General features: G+C 46.9%; 1 long non-coding RNA gene across 1 annotated transcript; it reads right to left on the bottom strand.

Moving 5' to 3' along the window:
• Nucleotides 1-4392: 4392 nt before the first annotated feature.
• LOC133626745 (uncharacterized) lies at nucleotides 4393-15459 on the bottom strand. The gene is made up of 5 exons (XR_009819745.1): nucleotides 15362-15459; nucleotides 13461-13577; nucleotides 12053-12176; nucleotides 11756-11880; nucleotides 4393-4593 (listed from the first exon to the last, which is right to left on the bottom strand). It is a non-coding gene; the product is annotated as an uncharacterized LOC133626745 (long non-coding RNA).
• Between the last annotated feature and the right edge of the window lie 493 nt (nucleotides 15460-15952).

The raw sequence follows: 15952 nt of genomic DNA, 5'->3' as shown, positions 1-15952 counted from the left end.
AGCGTCAGCTCCTGGCATCTGGCAAGGATTCAACTAGTGAGAAGAAAAAGAAAAAATGAGGAAGAAAGGCCAAAGGCATCCGTGTGGAGTGCTAGGGACAGGTATGGTCGTTTCTAGAGAGCACAAGGAGTTCAGTCAACAGGAAGGGCCAGGCACTTGCCAAAATACACATTGGCACAATGGCCTATAGTGGGTTGAATTCATGGGTGGCAGTTGGGTTTCACCAGGTGTGACTTTGGTTCATTGGGGTCTGAAGTGCACTACTGAGGTCAGTACTGCTAAAGTGAGAAACAAAGCACCTGGAGAGCCACTGGGGCTGCCTGTGGAGCCAGAGCATGATGAATGTGGCTTTGCCAAGCTGGAGTGTCCTTGGGGACTGAGGCTCCCTCCTGCCATGGGAGGCCTGGCCAAGCCATGACGCCTGTTCCAGCCAGAGAGACACCTGTGACCCCAAACTGTCCCATTCTGTGGAAAACAGTACCTGGGAATGGTGGGCAGTGGGGCAGTGGCCCAGTCCCACAGGGCCTGGGGGCATTCTAGGGCTATCCTGGCCAGAAAGGCTTAGCAGCCATGTCCCAGCACCTGGAACCCAACCACGTAAGTGCAGCTGAGGAAGGAGGCAGGCACAGTGGTGGGAGGTAACAAGCGTAGGAACACTTGGGCTTGCAGCATCAGGCATGTCTTGCTAATTAGAAGAAACATGTAATCCTGTCATCTTTGTTGTACCCATCCTAATGTGATTGTGTTTCTGCGATGGTCTTACATTTGTAATCTCTTCACTAGCACATTAGAAGGTTTCAGCAGTGCTGTACAGAGAAGCAAATAGGATGTATGGGTGTGGAGCCATGTGCATCTCTAAGGAAGGAGAGCCAGTCTCAGGGCTGAGATTCCTCAGCAGGACAGGATGAGCTTCCCAGGGTCCTCAGGGAATCGCCAGCACCTGTGCTGCATTAACAAAACCCGACTCACCAGGTCACCCTCCTGCAGTGACACACCACCACTTAAAGTTGTTTGCTTATTACAGAGATACTATCAGAAGGTGTGGTGCCCTGATTGGAGTCCAGCAAGAAAGTCACACTTATTCACCCACCCACCTGCCACCCGCCTCCAGCAGATGGTCAGAGGGTCTCTAAGGCTTCAGGACGAATGTGGCTGATCCGCCTCCACCCAGCAGTAATGATGTGTGGCTGCCACTGCCAGTTCCCCTGTTGGCATCGGAGAGGTAAGCCCAGAGCTCACTGCTGAGATTAGTTGCAAAGTAAAAGCAGGATTTATTGATGTCTGATTTATATTCAGCCTAGTAAAAGTCACTTAATACAATGGATCATTTGCTTGTTGTTTTTTCTTTTAACGATCATTAAAATGCCCCTAATTGCAATTACCCTGCCACGCTCCTATTTCTCATTTGGGTGCAGCCTTCCCACCAAACTAGAAAAGAGTTCTGGTAGTAAAAACTTGATGGCAGCTTTGGGTTTTTTTTCCTGTCTTTTTGGAAGAGTCTCCTTTTAAATTCTATTATTCCAGTTCCTCTGGTGTGACACATAGCCCCTTCTGGAGGGGCTTTGCTCTCCTGAAAGCTTATTGTTTTACCCCCTCAGCATTAAGCACAAAATTATTCCCTCATCAGTGCAGTTCCCATTGAACCAGGCTGGCTTGGCAGGTCCCCACTCTCCTTTGTTTATGTTTATTTATTTTCATATCAAAAGGTAATAAATTGACAAAAGAGGTTTATTCAGACTCTGGCTGTGCAGTTTGCCACATAGACAAAAGAAAACATCCAACATACTTCATTTTATTTATAGCACCAGTGCTGAGCCATTATAGTACCAGTGCTGGGTAACTGCACCTTTTGAAGCCCCCGTCTGCCCCAGTGCCCCATGTGGAGCTTTCTGTTTGCTCAGCATCTGCTGTCTTCACAGGAGGTTGTTGGTACAAGGTGGGAAATATTGACCAGAAGTGAGGCAGCCACTGTAGGCCATCCCCTGGCAGAGAGGGCAGGAGCAGCAGGGTGAGGGGCACCATCCATAACACAGGTGGGCCCTGGGGAGCCCTTCTGGGTGGAATGGGAAGCTCCCTGGGGCGTTCAGTCCCCTCCTTGTTGAGGCTTTGTGGGGCCATCCCTTGGGGAGCAATTTCCCCCCAGGCACCTCGTTGGGAGCAGCTGCAGCCTGTCCTGGCTCAGCCCCCAGGCCCAGGAGCTGTGTGATGGGGCCATGGTGATGACTTGTTCTGTTCTGTGGAGTGATGCTGGCCTGTTCTGTAGGGCATTGATGGCCTGTTCTGTGGGACAATGATGACCGGTACTCTAACCTCACCAGTGGGTTGTTGCTCCTTGATCAGATGTAGTACCTCAGAGATCCTGTAAACTCAGCTATGGCCCAGGAGCTGCTGCCTGTTTGGCAAAGTCTGGTTCCATGTACATTTATTAGCTGGTTGGGATCCCAGTAGGTGTAGGTCCCAGGGATGCCTGGCTGGAGTTAGCAAAGAAGAACGAGGTGTGGGAGGACGGAGTAGCAAACATTTCAAATGAGAAGGTGTGTTCACACCTTCACTGTTAGGATAAGGATTCTCCTAATACAATGGTACATAGGGTCTGGACAAGGAGTAGATTGTCTTCTAATGCCTAGATCAATGGAGGGAGTAGAGCAGAGACAGCAGTGCAAGATGGGGAAGTGAACAGACTCCATGTGATTAGTTAATATAGCTGCTTCACCACCTTTGTAAGCACCATAGTATCAGTGTCACCTGATAGAGGCATGGGGATAGAGGCGTGGGGCCTGGCCGGGGGCTGTGACCCTGGTGTGGTGGGTCCAGCACACAGTCTGTCAAGGCTTCCCAAACGTGAGTAGTGCCTGACCTTTGTGCTACTTCCAGCTCAACAGAGAGAGGAAGGTCAATCTCAGCACAGGCTGCCTTTTCTTTTAAAGCTATACAAGTCCTCTTAAACTGCTGCAATAGGGGTGCAATTAATGCCTCTTGAGAGGCACTATGTGATGACTGGCTCTCAGTGCAGGAAGTACATCAGTGAGGTTCTGGAGTTAATGGCCAAACAGGTGAGTGGGAACTCTCAAACCAGGAGGCAATTAGTGTGTCTGCAGGTCTGGTTTCTCCTTTCCCTGAAGTGAAGGTGGGTGTTAGGCTGAGGTGTGCAACATCTGCATCATGCCTCATCTCAGATTTGCCAATATTCATTTGTTGCTTTCTACTCTTTAGCAATCAGACAGAAACTTTTCAGCTGGTACCTTCTGGGTGACAAGGTTTGAGAAACAACCTTTTGGTCACTATTTCAGTGTTGTGAAAATGCTCTTAGGTGATAGAACGGCTGCATCGCATGAGTAGAGCATCATATCTGAGACACCTGTGCTCTCCAGTATGGTTAGAGAGGGTGTTACAGAAAATGTGGATTAATTCTCTGAGTGACACTGTACACACTGCAAGGGAAATGCTCTGATGGAGCTGCTCAGGCCTCGATATTTGCCTGTTACAGAATCCTTTAACCTTACAATTGCTGAAACACTGTCAGTGGCAAAAGCTGCATTGGCTGCCGTGGGAGTGGGATGAGGCAGCAGTGCCACATTCCCATCAGCAGGCTGGGTTGTATTGCCAGCTTTGGGAGTGCCCAGGAGGCAGGTGCCCCTCTGGTTAGTTTGGGGAAATATATTGAAATTTCAAAATTTGTGTTGCCATATGAAACCACTCTAACAATGTAGGTACTGACATGGAACAGGCAAGGTATCTCTTCCCAGCAAAGCAGCGTTGAGTCATTTCATATTACCACCAAAGGAACAAACCAAGTTTTTATAACAATGGTTGGCAGTATTTCTATTAAATGGCATTAGCCAATAATTTCTAAAACTGACTGTTAATTACAGCATTCAACCCTTGCAGGCAGTTCTATTTTACATAAGTGCAATCCAGTTTCCAGCCATCAGCTGAAGACTGCAGCCTTCTGTTGTAGCCAAACAAGACCATGCATTACCAAGTTCCTTTTCCAGGGTAAATCTATTGTCATTGGGCTTTGGATTTTTGGTGGTGTTTTTTTGGTTTGTTTGTCTGTGTTTAATCTTGACACTGCCAGGTAACATTCAGAAGAGACAGTCTGTGTGCTACAGCCTCTGGACAGGCTGGCTGGCTGGCAGCAAAGGGCTGCAGCTCGGGGCTGGAGCAGCTGCTCAGCTCAAACATGGCTCTGCAGCTGTAGCTGTGGTGTTGTGGCAGCTGCCTGTCTCCTTAGCCCAGGACCCACTGCTGCCCGCACCAGGGTGCCAGCCCCAAGGAGCAGCTCAGCCTGTGCCATGTCTGGAGTGGCTCTGGGGCGCCGAGGAGGGCTGCAGAGCTATTTGGAGTGCCCAGAGCTCCAACAGGCCAGGCAGCTGAGCTGTATCCTGTGTCCCTTGGATACTGACCCCCACCTGGGACAGCTGGCAGAGGGTGGACAGCTTGTGCTGCTGCTTCCTCTGTCACCAGTGCTCAGCTGCTGTTGAAGGTGTTTGCAGGACGCTGTGCCACGCTGTGAGGCTTTATCTTCTGGCTGCACAAATACATCCCAGAACACAGAGCAGGAGCAGGTAAGGATGAATCTCTTGCAGGTAACTGTAACAGTGGCAGGAAAAAAAGTGACATTTGTTTTGTACTTATCACTTTGACCAGCTGTGATTGTTACTGCTATTGTTAGGGCTACGACTGCAATATTACCTGAGGCTGCTCAGCCAGCATTGAGCTCCATTGTATTCAGCACAAATGCACCCAAGCCCCTCAAAAAACTTACAGTTCAGAATGCAAGTGACTTACAATGGTGAAGAGGAGGAATAAAACCAAATGGATACAATTAGCTGGGGCACAACTTAGTCATCTTCTTGGTATAATTATAAAATGGACAAAGGTAGCGCCAGCTAACCCCAAATGCCCTTCTGGCCATAATTAACTGTGTTGCATAATAATGGTGTCAGTTTAAACATTTTTTAAAAACCGATGCTTTGCTTGAAATTGCTGTACAGCCACACTTGTGTCTTGCACAACAGACCAGCACACAGCACTGTCTTGACTTCCATTTTCTATTTCTATTGTGTCATCTGGGCATAGGAAGAGCTCTTGACCAAAGCGGAGTCAGTGGCGTGGTGGTGAATGAAAGCCAGTAGATTCATCTGTCTGTGGTATACGAGGAGCAGGTAAATACGAGAAGTGCCCCGAGTAGAAGTGGGTACAGAGGGAGTGCCCTTTGCCTGCATTTACCTTTGACTACACCACTTAGAAGAGTTGCATAATTGATACAATTGAACCACATCAGTCCTTTATTTATAGAACAATAATGAAATGGTTTTCAACATCCCAGATCAGGCTGCATGGGTGATTGCCATGTGTGAGCCCAAGGAGCAGAAAAATGTTTCCCTAAGGTATTGTGTCTCTTCACCTTCTGCACCTGCACTGGGACTTGGAGCAACTCTATCAGGAGTGCAGAGCATGGCCGCACGCTGCTGTATGTGCTGCATACACTGCACTGCCCACGCTGCCTACACTGCCCAGGCTGAGGCTGTGGGATGCTGCTGTGCACCGTGGAGGCTCCCGAGGGCCGGGTGGTGCATAAAGCCATGTGATGGGCCAGTGGGGCTTAGGGCATGCACACACCTGAACATGCCATAGGACACTGAGCAGAGGTCACTGCCGTATACTTCAGTCAGTCTTGCTCCATAGCATAGCCTTGTTCAAGCTCCATAGCCTGTGTTTGACAGAAATCTGTCTTAAAAAGCATCTGGGCTCAAGTGCAGAAACACCCCAGCCTGTAGCACTTGATAGCTGCCTTCAGGGCTGGACATAGCAGCGAGTCGTGAAGTGGTCCCCTGATGGATGTGACACAGATAACCGGAGCCACAGGCTCCCACAGCAGCTTCTGCTTGTGACAGTCTCCCATTCCTGAGTCTGACACTGTGACTGTGAGCATCACCCAGGGACGGCTCTGGTCTGCAACAGAAGCATGAGCATCAGGTGGCACTGAGACAGAGTTAGTGTCAAAGTTACAGAAAATAAAACAAAGCACTGCTATTATTTTTTCTTTTCTGTGGCAATCATTGTTTGTGGAAATTATCTGGGGAAAAAGATGGAGAATTTATTATTTAATTCAAGTATTTCTCTTGCTGGATCATTTGTTCATCTTTATGTGATGTTGTGCTGTTGTTATTGCATCATTTGAATTTGGCCTTTACTTATGATGCTACATTGTTTTGTGTATACACTTTATAATTAGAACTACTAATTGCAAGCTTGCTTACTGCCTTCAGTTGGCTTTTCCAGAGCACTGCTTTAAAAAAAGAAGAGACACAATACTCAGTTCTTTTCAATTGCTCAGTGAATATTTTCATAAATTGAAAAGAAACCAGGTCTAGGTTTTTAACTTACCGTATTTTTAAGCTTTACTTGCTGCCCAGCTGGTACATAGAAATGAAATGCATCTTTTCAGAGGCTGTTTCAACTCTTTTCTCAAATATCCTCCTCTTCTGAGCACACATACACAAAAACTTTTGCCTCTACACATTGTCATGTTCTTGATACATTTTGCACTTAAAAAGATCCACATAGGTTAATGGTTCTGCAAGAAGGAGCTAGTCATTTCCATATGCTCTCTGCAAGCTGAAGACACAATGCTCCCATTTTATCAGTTGTTGTTTCAACTTTGCTGATGATTCAGTGGTGTTATTCCACAGAAAAACTGGAGTAAGGCAGCAGTGAATCAGGCTCATTGGCTCTGCCTCTTGCTATCTAAAATGAGGATCCACCTACAGGTAAAACACTATCATTCTGCAAGGATCTCTCTGCCTGCAATCTGTTCCAGCTTGCCAGATCTCTGTCAGAAGAGGAGTGCATGGATTCAGAATTAAAGCTCACGCTGACTGCACTGCAGTCAATGGGAATACTCACGCAAACAAGATGAGCTGGTTTGGGCTTTTCTAATAACAAATCACTGAAATCAAAACTAGCAGAGCATAGGGTTGCTCTCTTTCTGTTGTGTCTGCCAGGAATGGAAAGGGCTGTGAGGCTCGGGGCCCACCGCATGGTCTCAGTGCCTGTGGAGGGATCGCTGGGTACACGGCTCCACACTCCAAGGCTCTGACAGCTCCAAGGAGACACCTCCAAGTGTGTGTTCTTGCAGCAATGGGAGTTACATCAGATGCTACAGCTATTTTATTGGCAGCCATGAGCTCAGCTTCACCGTGTTACGCTTTGGTAAACACTCAATGGCAAATAATGCTAGAAAGTGATGGAATTAGCTTATTGGGTTTTCTTCCTTCAGTGTGATCAACTCATGATTTATTGGTCTCTGTTCAAACCACCACATAACTTCTCCTTTCCCTTACCTGTCATGCTTGTCTTGTCCCCTTCCCAAAGTCAGCCTCCAAGGGCATCTCGGAGAGATCTACTGCACAAACACGGTGCAATGACCTCTCACCCTCTGCTTAAACTAATAAAGAAATGGATCCCAAGTATATGACGGTGCAGACAGTCTCAGCAGGAAACAGCCCAATGTCAACCGGAAAAACTCTTTCATTTGCACCACTTGGTAAGAACATCACCTTGAGCAGTGTCTTTGCTGCTGTGAGCACCAAGTGAGGCCTTGACATGGAGCTCCTGGAGCCACAGTTGCAGTGCTCAGGCACTGCTTGCCCAGGGCACTGAGGGCTGAGTGCAGCAGGCGTTCACTGCTGGGTTTCATTGTGTTGGCACAAGCTCTTCCACCCTATTATAGCCTTTGTCTCTGGATCTGTGGCCTGAAATCAACACAGGTGAAAGCTGGCACTGTCTGCTGGTGTTCAGCTGAAAGAAGCTGATGGTATCAGCTGTGGTGACAACTAGATGACACCATGAAGTAGTGCTGGTGACCCCAGCAGAGGAGAAGGGGGCCGTGACCTGCCACTGCCCTGCCAAAGGCATGACCTGCATGGCAAGGTTGGGCTGCAGCTAATGGGAGATAAGTACCATCTGTAATTGCACTGGGAGGCTTTCAGGAGCAGAGTGGTGGCTTCATTCTGCAGTGACACCAGCCTCAACCAGCACTGAGCAATTGTCACCATTAAAGAGACACTAGATGAACCCAGGAAAAGTGAAATGTCATGAGACAAAACAAGAAATGAGCCAAAAGGGCAGAATCTTACAGTAACACCAATGTAAACGCTGGTCTGTTAAGAAATGTCAGCCTATTTTTTATCTTGTAGCAGGGAGATTGTTTTTGAGAACCTATGCAGGGTCAAATGAATTCATAAACCTCTGTACCAGGTGCATCATTAGTCAGTAAATGAATTACACATAATTATCTGCTTTGTATTTAATTCACTTGGCTTCCAGTTTCTTATTCTGCATACAGTGAAACTCTCTATCTCTCTCACACAAACACACTCTCCATGGGCAAGGAGGTTTTGGAGGACTGCCATTGTCCTGACTCATGAATCAGGCTCCATGATTTGAATGATATTTATCTAAGCCTGCAAACAAAGAAGATGGCTATGTGTCCAATGAGAGAATAATTATTGTTATTATGTTTGCAGAGCAACAAAGTCGGGAGTTAGGACCCCGGGGGAAAGGCGGCAGGAAGGGCGAGCTGGGCTGAGGCAGGAGGCTGCAGGAGGCTGCAGGCAGCGTTTCAGTGCAGGCATGTGCCAGGGCCCTCGCAGGGTTCCCTGCCTGAGTCACCTCTGCCTGGAATCGCCCAGTGGCCAAGGCCAGCGGCCAGGTGACACCCGCTGGGAGCCGCGAGACCACCTCCCTGAGGGCTCTCACCACCACACCAGGATGACACTGGGCCTGGGAGGGCTTTGGCAGCGGCTGAAGGGAGTCTGGGTTGGCACAAAGCAGACCAGACGGCCCCGCTGCTGGAGGCTGAGGCTGAGGCCGAGCTGCTCTGCGGGCGAGCCAGCCAGGCTGCACTGGGCAGCAGCACTGCTGGGGCAGCCTCCTGCCTGCAGCACACAGGGTGTTTCGTTCTCACACAGAAGCCAGAGCTGCTTACATCCACAATTACTTTATCTGAACTACAAAGGAAGGGGAGAAAACAAAAAAGTCCCTAGCAGACAAAGCTTGCTTTGCAAGTAACAGCCACTGCTGTCCCTCACTCACAAATACAACTGTCCCTTGAAGTGACATTTGGTCTCTCTCAGCCTCACAGCTTCAGTGCAAGCTCTGGGAGCTTTGGACCCTGTGACAGTGGCAGTGCCGTGCATGACCCAGGCTTGCTCTGCCAGGGGAGTGCTCTCTGTACTCAGAGAGGACAGTGACAGAGGAGGCTCTGCATATAGGGCTGTCCATAGTAGGCAGTAAGTTTGGAGTAACCAATAACCTGAATTCACAGGTCACTCCATGCCCTGCTCTGAAGGGGCTGCAGCCCTCTGCCACATGGCTGCTGCTGAGGCACACACCTCCACAGAACTCGCTCATGTTTCTCACTGGGCTCACGGCCACAGTCCCCCATGCTCACAGTCAACTCCCCGTGCGCCTGTGCAGCAGGATAGCGTTGGGCAGCTTTTCACCATCTTAGTACCACCAAGCAGTAGCCTCAGCTATCACAGTCCTGCTCTAGAAACCTTAGAGAAGGAGAGCATACTCTGGAAATGTTCTGGTTTGCAGTTTAAGGACACAGTCAGCCATGGTAACGGCAAGCAGCACTCCTCTTGAGAAAGATGGGAAAGTGTCACTAACTTCCACTATGTCAGCTTCAGGATGATAAAGATTGAGCCACCTTGCAGTGACTGCTAATGACCTTTAGGTTAATAACATACAGCCAGACAGACAGCAGGACAAACAGCAAGATGAAGAGGTTACCTGGACGTAACAAAGAGTTTAGAATGAATCCTATACAGGGAACAAGAAATTCTGTTCCTGTTCTCTCAAGACCAATGTGAAACACTTCCAAATGTTGTCCTTGTTATTGGAGGGGAGGCAAACCCAACAACCTGCAAAAATTATCAGTGCTCAAAAAAATACCACTAAAAATGAAAGACAACTTGATGTCCCTTTCACTCAGCCATTAGATGTTTTTACTGATTATTAAATCCTAGGAAAAAACATGGAAAGGCTTTGACTAAGGACAAATTGTCAATGCAATGATAGATAAAGACACTTTGGATCACAGAGCATTCATGTGGGAATGTGCACTGAAGTGCTGTCTTTTAACAACTGCAGTCAGAACAACTTAAACTTTCTGGAGAAGGCTGATAGAAAACACCTCTGTGCCAACATTAACATCTCAGAGAGGAAAGGGGCTTCATATGAGAGCAATCAAAAACATTGCTGAGACAACACTGGCCACAAGAGGAGAAAATGTGGTTTTACGGACTCAGTAAAGACTAGGAGTCCTGTATCAAGACTTTCTCAATCTCCCAGCACTGGCACATAGCCTTGAGAAAGCCAGCCCATCTCTCAGTGCTGCAGTCTGCCTTGCTGCAGCACCACTGAGACACTGGCTGCCTCCTTGGTAGCCTGAGAGAACCAAAGAACTGGTTATCTGAACTCTCAGCACTCCTTAGGCTGTATTCACCATTGAAACCTGCTGCTTCTGTTGAAGATTGCTTTGGAATGGAAACAGACCGTTGTGCCACAAAACATTTTTGGTTATTTATCTATCCGTTTGTTTAGTTGTCAGTTGTTCTAATGAAAATATTACTGCTCCCTTCCAATCTGGTCTACAAAGCATTTTGAGATCCTCAACTGGAGGAAGCAACAAACCCATACAGTACATTACCAGGCAGGGAGAGAAACAGCAAAGCACAAGACTTCATAAACATTCTTGCATACAGCAGTTTCTGCATCTCCCCCTCTGATCCACAGAGGTTTGTTGTTATTACTACAGGAAAAAAACCAGCTACCTAGATAGTAGCTGAACATACATGAAAAGCTCTCCCCTGTTTACAGTCCCTGAGAAATAATGCCACAATGATAATGCCAGAAATGCTTCTCTCTGAGCTCACTGACAGAAAACAACCAAAACAACAGGGTTACAAATTGCTGCTTCCTTATAAATCACTGTGCTTGGCACATCTGTTCCAGTGCACCTTGGGGCTGTTGCTGGACATATATTGTGCCTTTAATTTTAAGGGGTTTTTAATATAGCAACGCAGAGGGCAGCTGGCTCTGCACACGAGAGCACGGTCATGCTGTCACGTGTGCCTCGAGCATAGAGCAGTCACACTCTTCACTGTCAGACCCAAGGAGGGCTCTGAAAAAGTGCCGTTCCCCAGTTGCCTGGTGCTGGTGAGACAGAAGTTAGTCCAATTGCCTGGTGTTGGTGAGACAGAAGTTAGCTCAGTTGCCTGGTGTTAGCGAGGGTACGTGCCACGACTCAGGTGCTGCACAGGGCGGCTGAGGAGCCGGCTGAGCCGCAGCAAAGCAGCTTCAGGGCTGCCTGCACTTGTCTGCAGATATGGATTTTTTTTTCAGCACAACACAGGAACTTGGAATCAGGTCCTTTTCCAGGGGGAACACCACTGGAAAAGGTGCAAGATCACCATGGGAAAATATCATTCAAATTTGGAGAGAGGGATTTTTTTCCCCAGTTTACAAACTGCTCAGAGTTTACGATGTTTTAAATTGGAGTCACTAACACAGATTCAGCAGCAGAGCTTTGAACAAGTCTTATGGTTGCTGGACTTTTTGAGTTATACCAGTGAAGTCAGCCTAGTATTTTGCAGAATTAGTAATAGCCTGTTCTTGTGGGGATTTTACTCATTTCTTTGGTGAAGTTACTTAAGTAATGTGGAATAGAAATATTGTTTACCTGCCTGGGAAGATAACATCGCTGGGCCACGTTCACAGATGCTTTGGAAGGCTTAGATGGGGCCAGAGAGAATGAATGGAAAGGACTGCATCCTCCTCTGGATCACAAATCATGCCTGTTTGTACCTGAAAGACCATAAATTTATCTGTTTGCAAAGTACTGGCATGTCGCCAGGGAACTTCCATTAAAAGACGTAGTTCTACTGCACCGCACCTCTCAGTGTCAGAGGTGGCACCTTTAGCAAGCAAAGGAAGGCTTTAAGGTCATGTCTGTGGTAAAAAGAAAAACCCTCCTTACTGTGACAGGAGATTCAGCGTCACCTTCCTGTGGGGCTGCTGGGGTATTTTCTCCTGTGATGCTGCAACCGCTGTGCTCCCAGCTTTCATGTTATTCCATTTTGTCCTGTTGCACAAGCCTTGCTCTAGGATGAATGTATGAATTCATATTTTGGTGATGTGAAGCAATCTAGCCCTGACCTTGCCACTGTTCCTTACGCACACCTAAAGCGTCCTCTGAAGCCAGGGAGAGTTTGGCTCTAAAAGCCGACGGCAGGACAGGTCCTGTCCTTTGTGGCCTGGGCAGGCACCATGTGCTGCGTGCCCACAGCTCCCAGCCCTTCCTGCACCTCCCATCTCATAGGGAGGAGACCCCTAAGCTGGGCTCCCATGTACAGCTTTGGGGTCAGACTGGGCTCTGGAAATTCACAAAAATGAGTTTCCTCAGCACAACTAATGGGCACAGCTGTGAAATACAACCTTTTCTGAAGAACTCAGTCCTGGCCCTGCCTCCTGCTGCCCCATGCCAAAGTAATGAACTCACGCCATTTACAATTGTCTTGCTTGACATATGGGTCCCAGATAGGGAGAAATAGCCAAAAGAAGGCAAATTTAACTCAATGTGGGGAAGTCCTTGCTTCAGTGGGTATGGGTATATATATGGGTGAGCTTGGCTCTGTGACAGGGAAAAGACAAAAAGGCAAAGAGAGGAGAAAAGCTGAGCTGGAAGGGAGGGGCAGAGGAAGATTTTGCGTGCACTTGGGAAGAAAACAATGGGACAAGGGGAAGGAATGAAGAGAACCACATCCTTCTGTGCATCATAGCCCTGCAGTTTAAGTTACTCCCTCACACTGGACCAACCCATAGTGCCCTACTTCTAACATTGCTCCCCTGTGACCTGCTGTGGTGAAGCTCCATTAGATGTGTCTCGACCAGGGACCATTAGGGCAGTAACACTCTTAGTGTGTTACATTGAGCCTCCCTCCTTCTTTCTGATGACATTTTGATGTGCCCCGACCCTTGCTGGCCTATCCCAAGCCCCTACAATTAAGCTCTGGTCCCCCAGCCGCTGCTGAACATGAGACAAAAGATGTTCCTCCCTTCCCTCCACCTCTGACCCCACAGCCAAGAAAACCCAGCCGCAGGGTAATCCAGCTCTTTCCAGAGCTCCCTGAAAATCTTCAGTGCGGAGATCCTTCCCACCCACTCCACTCCCCTGCAGTGACTCTTAGGGAAGAGCTACACAAGGAAAGGACAGAGGCAAGATGGTATTTCCTTGTACTCTCTTGTACCTGTGTCCTCTCATCTCTGCTTCTACTAAGTTTCTTAAGCTCATGGACTTGTGTCTGAACTGTTGCATGTTTTACTGATGACAGTATTGGTACTTTATCACTGTATTCCATAACATTTGTAGGATTCATTATACTCACCCTTGTACACTCATCGTACGTTCAGAACGTCAGCAACCATTTACTGCTTATTTCTCCCAGAAGCTGGGCAAGGGAAGTGAGGATGTCAGCACTAGCAGCCATGCTTAGCATATGGACCTGTTAGTACAGAGAGGGAAAGAGTTGTCAGCAGCAGCCTCAGCACCTGAGTGTCAAGCATGAGTACTTTTGATCCGAACATCCCTGAAATAGGTCTCCTTAACTTACTGTGCCCTTCAGATAAAGTCTGCAAGTGTCCATGCAGTGGATCACCTTAAGAGCTCTCAGCCATGAGCTCTCAGTCATTTTTGCTCTCAGCAAAAATGGTTTAAAAACTGCATATGTGTTTATAAACACACACACATACATGTACATACATCTGCATGGATATGGCATACATATAGGTATTCACACATATATTGCAGAATATAATACAGAACATACATCTAAGGTAGAACTGTAAATATAGAACACTATAACATACACTGTATTGCAGATATTTGATACAGATATCCTGTATGCTAAATATTATAATATAGATACAGCTCTATGAAATATAATCAGATTTCATTTTGCTTCAAACAGCCTTTGACTACGGTCAAGGCACCCATCTCAACATTTGAGGTTCCCTCTTTGGAGAGTGAGGTACAAATGTCCAACTTCCCTGTCTCCAGAAAGCAAAGGAGCTTCATCCCCTCCTTATAGTACCCTTGAGAGTGCTGGGGTGACATTCAGCAGGGGAGGCCTAAAGCAACCTGACTACCACCATCCTCTCAGCTCTCAGCCATACGGTTCTGAGGTCACAGCACAATGAAGAACACTACTACCTGGAGAGCTTCAGGTGCTGAGAACAAGGAGAGTATGAGGGGACAGGTTACACACTTGGAAGTGTACAGAGTCCTTTGGGATTTATTTGTTCACTCCAGAGAGAAAGTGAGTCATGAGAAACCTTAAGGTGGAGCACTCAAAACAAGGAGTGTATAAATGATTAGCAAGGGAAGGTCAGCACTAGTCCTTCAAGTCTGAGCATGTCCCATTGTCGATGGTACATAAATAATACTAGTTGGATGCCTGTGGTTGCAGGAAAGCAGCTATCACACTTCTAGTCTCTGACACGTCTCTGACATCAAGGAGGTTGATCTCTGTTTTCTTAAAAAAGGTAGTGAAGGTTACAGGAGTAAAGTGGTATAAAATGGAATTTGATCAACAGACCCAGTTTCAAGTCAAAGTTGCACACCTGCTGAGAGCCCATTTGCTTTAAAACAAAACAAATCCAAACCCCTTTACTATATGGAGAGTCAAAAGCAGAGATGGGAGATGGACCTGAATTCTACTTGCACTCATGCAGCAATGCCATTAATCACCCTGGCAGATAAAATCCAATTGCGGAATCTTTATTAGCACACAGATGCAAATGAAAGTAAATACACTGCCTGTTTTCTTCAGATCACAGGTTGGGTTTAGAGCATTTGCAGATAGGAAAAAATCAGTTGACTTCTTCAGTGAGTAGGAATGACTAGTGCTTCAACTAGATATCTAACAAGAACATAAGATTTACTTTTTCTTCTAAAATAAACTCTTCTTTACTAGTGATTTAAAATAAAATATTCTGTGGGTAACACACCTAAGTACACTAAATGTGTTATCCTTAAATTCACTGACTCTTGTGCCATTGCATGGTGTAGCATCTAACTACTGAGCAGCTGTTGACAGGCTGTAGGTTCTGGTTTTTTTAGCACTCTCAACTGTACCCACTATGGGGGAATACAGGCTGTTGCTGTAGTTTATTATCCAGCAATGACTGCTCCCAGGCATCCCTGACACCACAGCTCATATAGAGCTACAGAGTACCTTTTGCACTGGTACTAAGCTTTTCTCCAGGTAATGTTCAGTAAATTTCTTACCATGGGTTGAAGTTGGACAGGTGAGATGCATCACAGAGATGGGGCAAATCCTGAATGGTGCAGAGCAACAGAAGCTTCTGTGGAGTGAGAAAGCATACAGTCATATACCTTTATTTGGTCTTATGCTAAAGCATACGTAAGCCATTTCACAGACACCTGCATCACAAAGGACAGTATGTACCGCACTGGGTGCAAAAGCAATTTTTTAAGCCTATTCCTATTCAGAAACTCAAGAGCACAATCCTACCACAACCTAGCAGTTAGAAGGAATGCCAGGGAAAGATTATTTTTATATATATATATATATGTACATATACAGCAGGTAATATAGTCCTCAGTCTGCCTTTTCTCAGAGAGCTTCTGTTGTGATTTTGTCTTTCACTGACAGTCAGTCTAAGACACTTTAATCCCCAGATCGAAGAAGACATCTGCCTGAAAGAAAAGGAGTCAAGTGACCATAGAAATGTGAAGCCAAGGCCAAGTGTTCCCAGTGAGCTGAAGTGGATGGGGCACCCTGGGCTGCTGGATGGAGGAGACCAGCTAAAATAGGGGTGTAGTGAGTATGAAAGTGCTTGTGGTTCAGTGGCTCCT

This window comes from Colius striatus, chromosome 14 (assembly GCF_028858725.1).
Source record: "Colius striatus isolate bColStr4 chromosome 14, bColStr4.1.hap1, whole genome shotgun sequence".
NCBI classification, from domain to species: domain Eukaryota; kingdom Metazoa; phylum Chordata; class Aves; order Coliiformes; family Coliidae; genus Colius; species Colius striatus.
The sequence above is the reverse complement of the archived record's forward strand: the minus strand, read 5'-3'. Positions and strand labels throughout refer to the sequence as shown.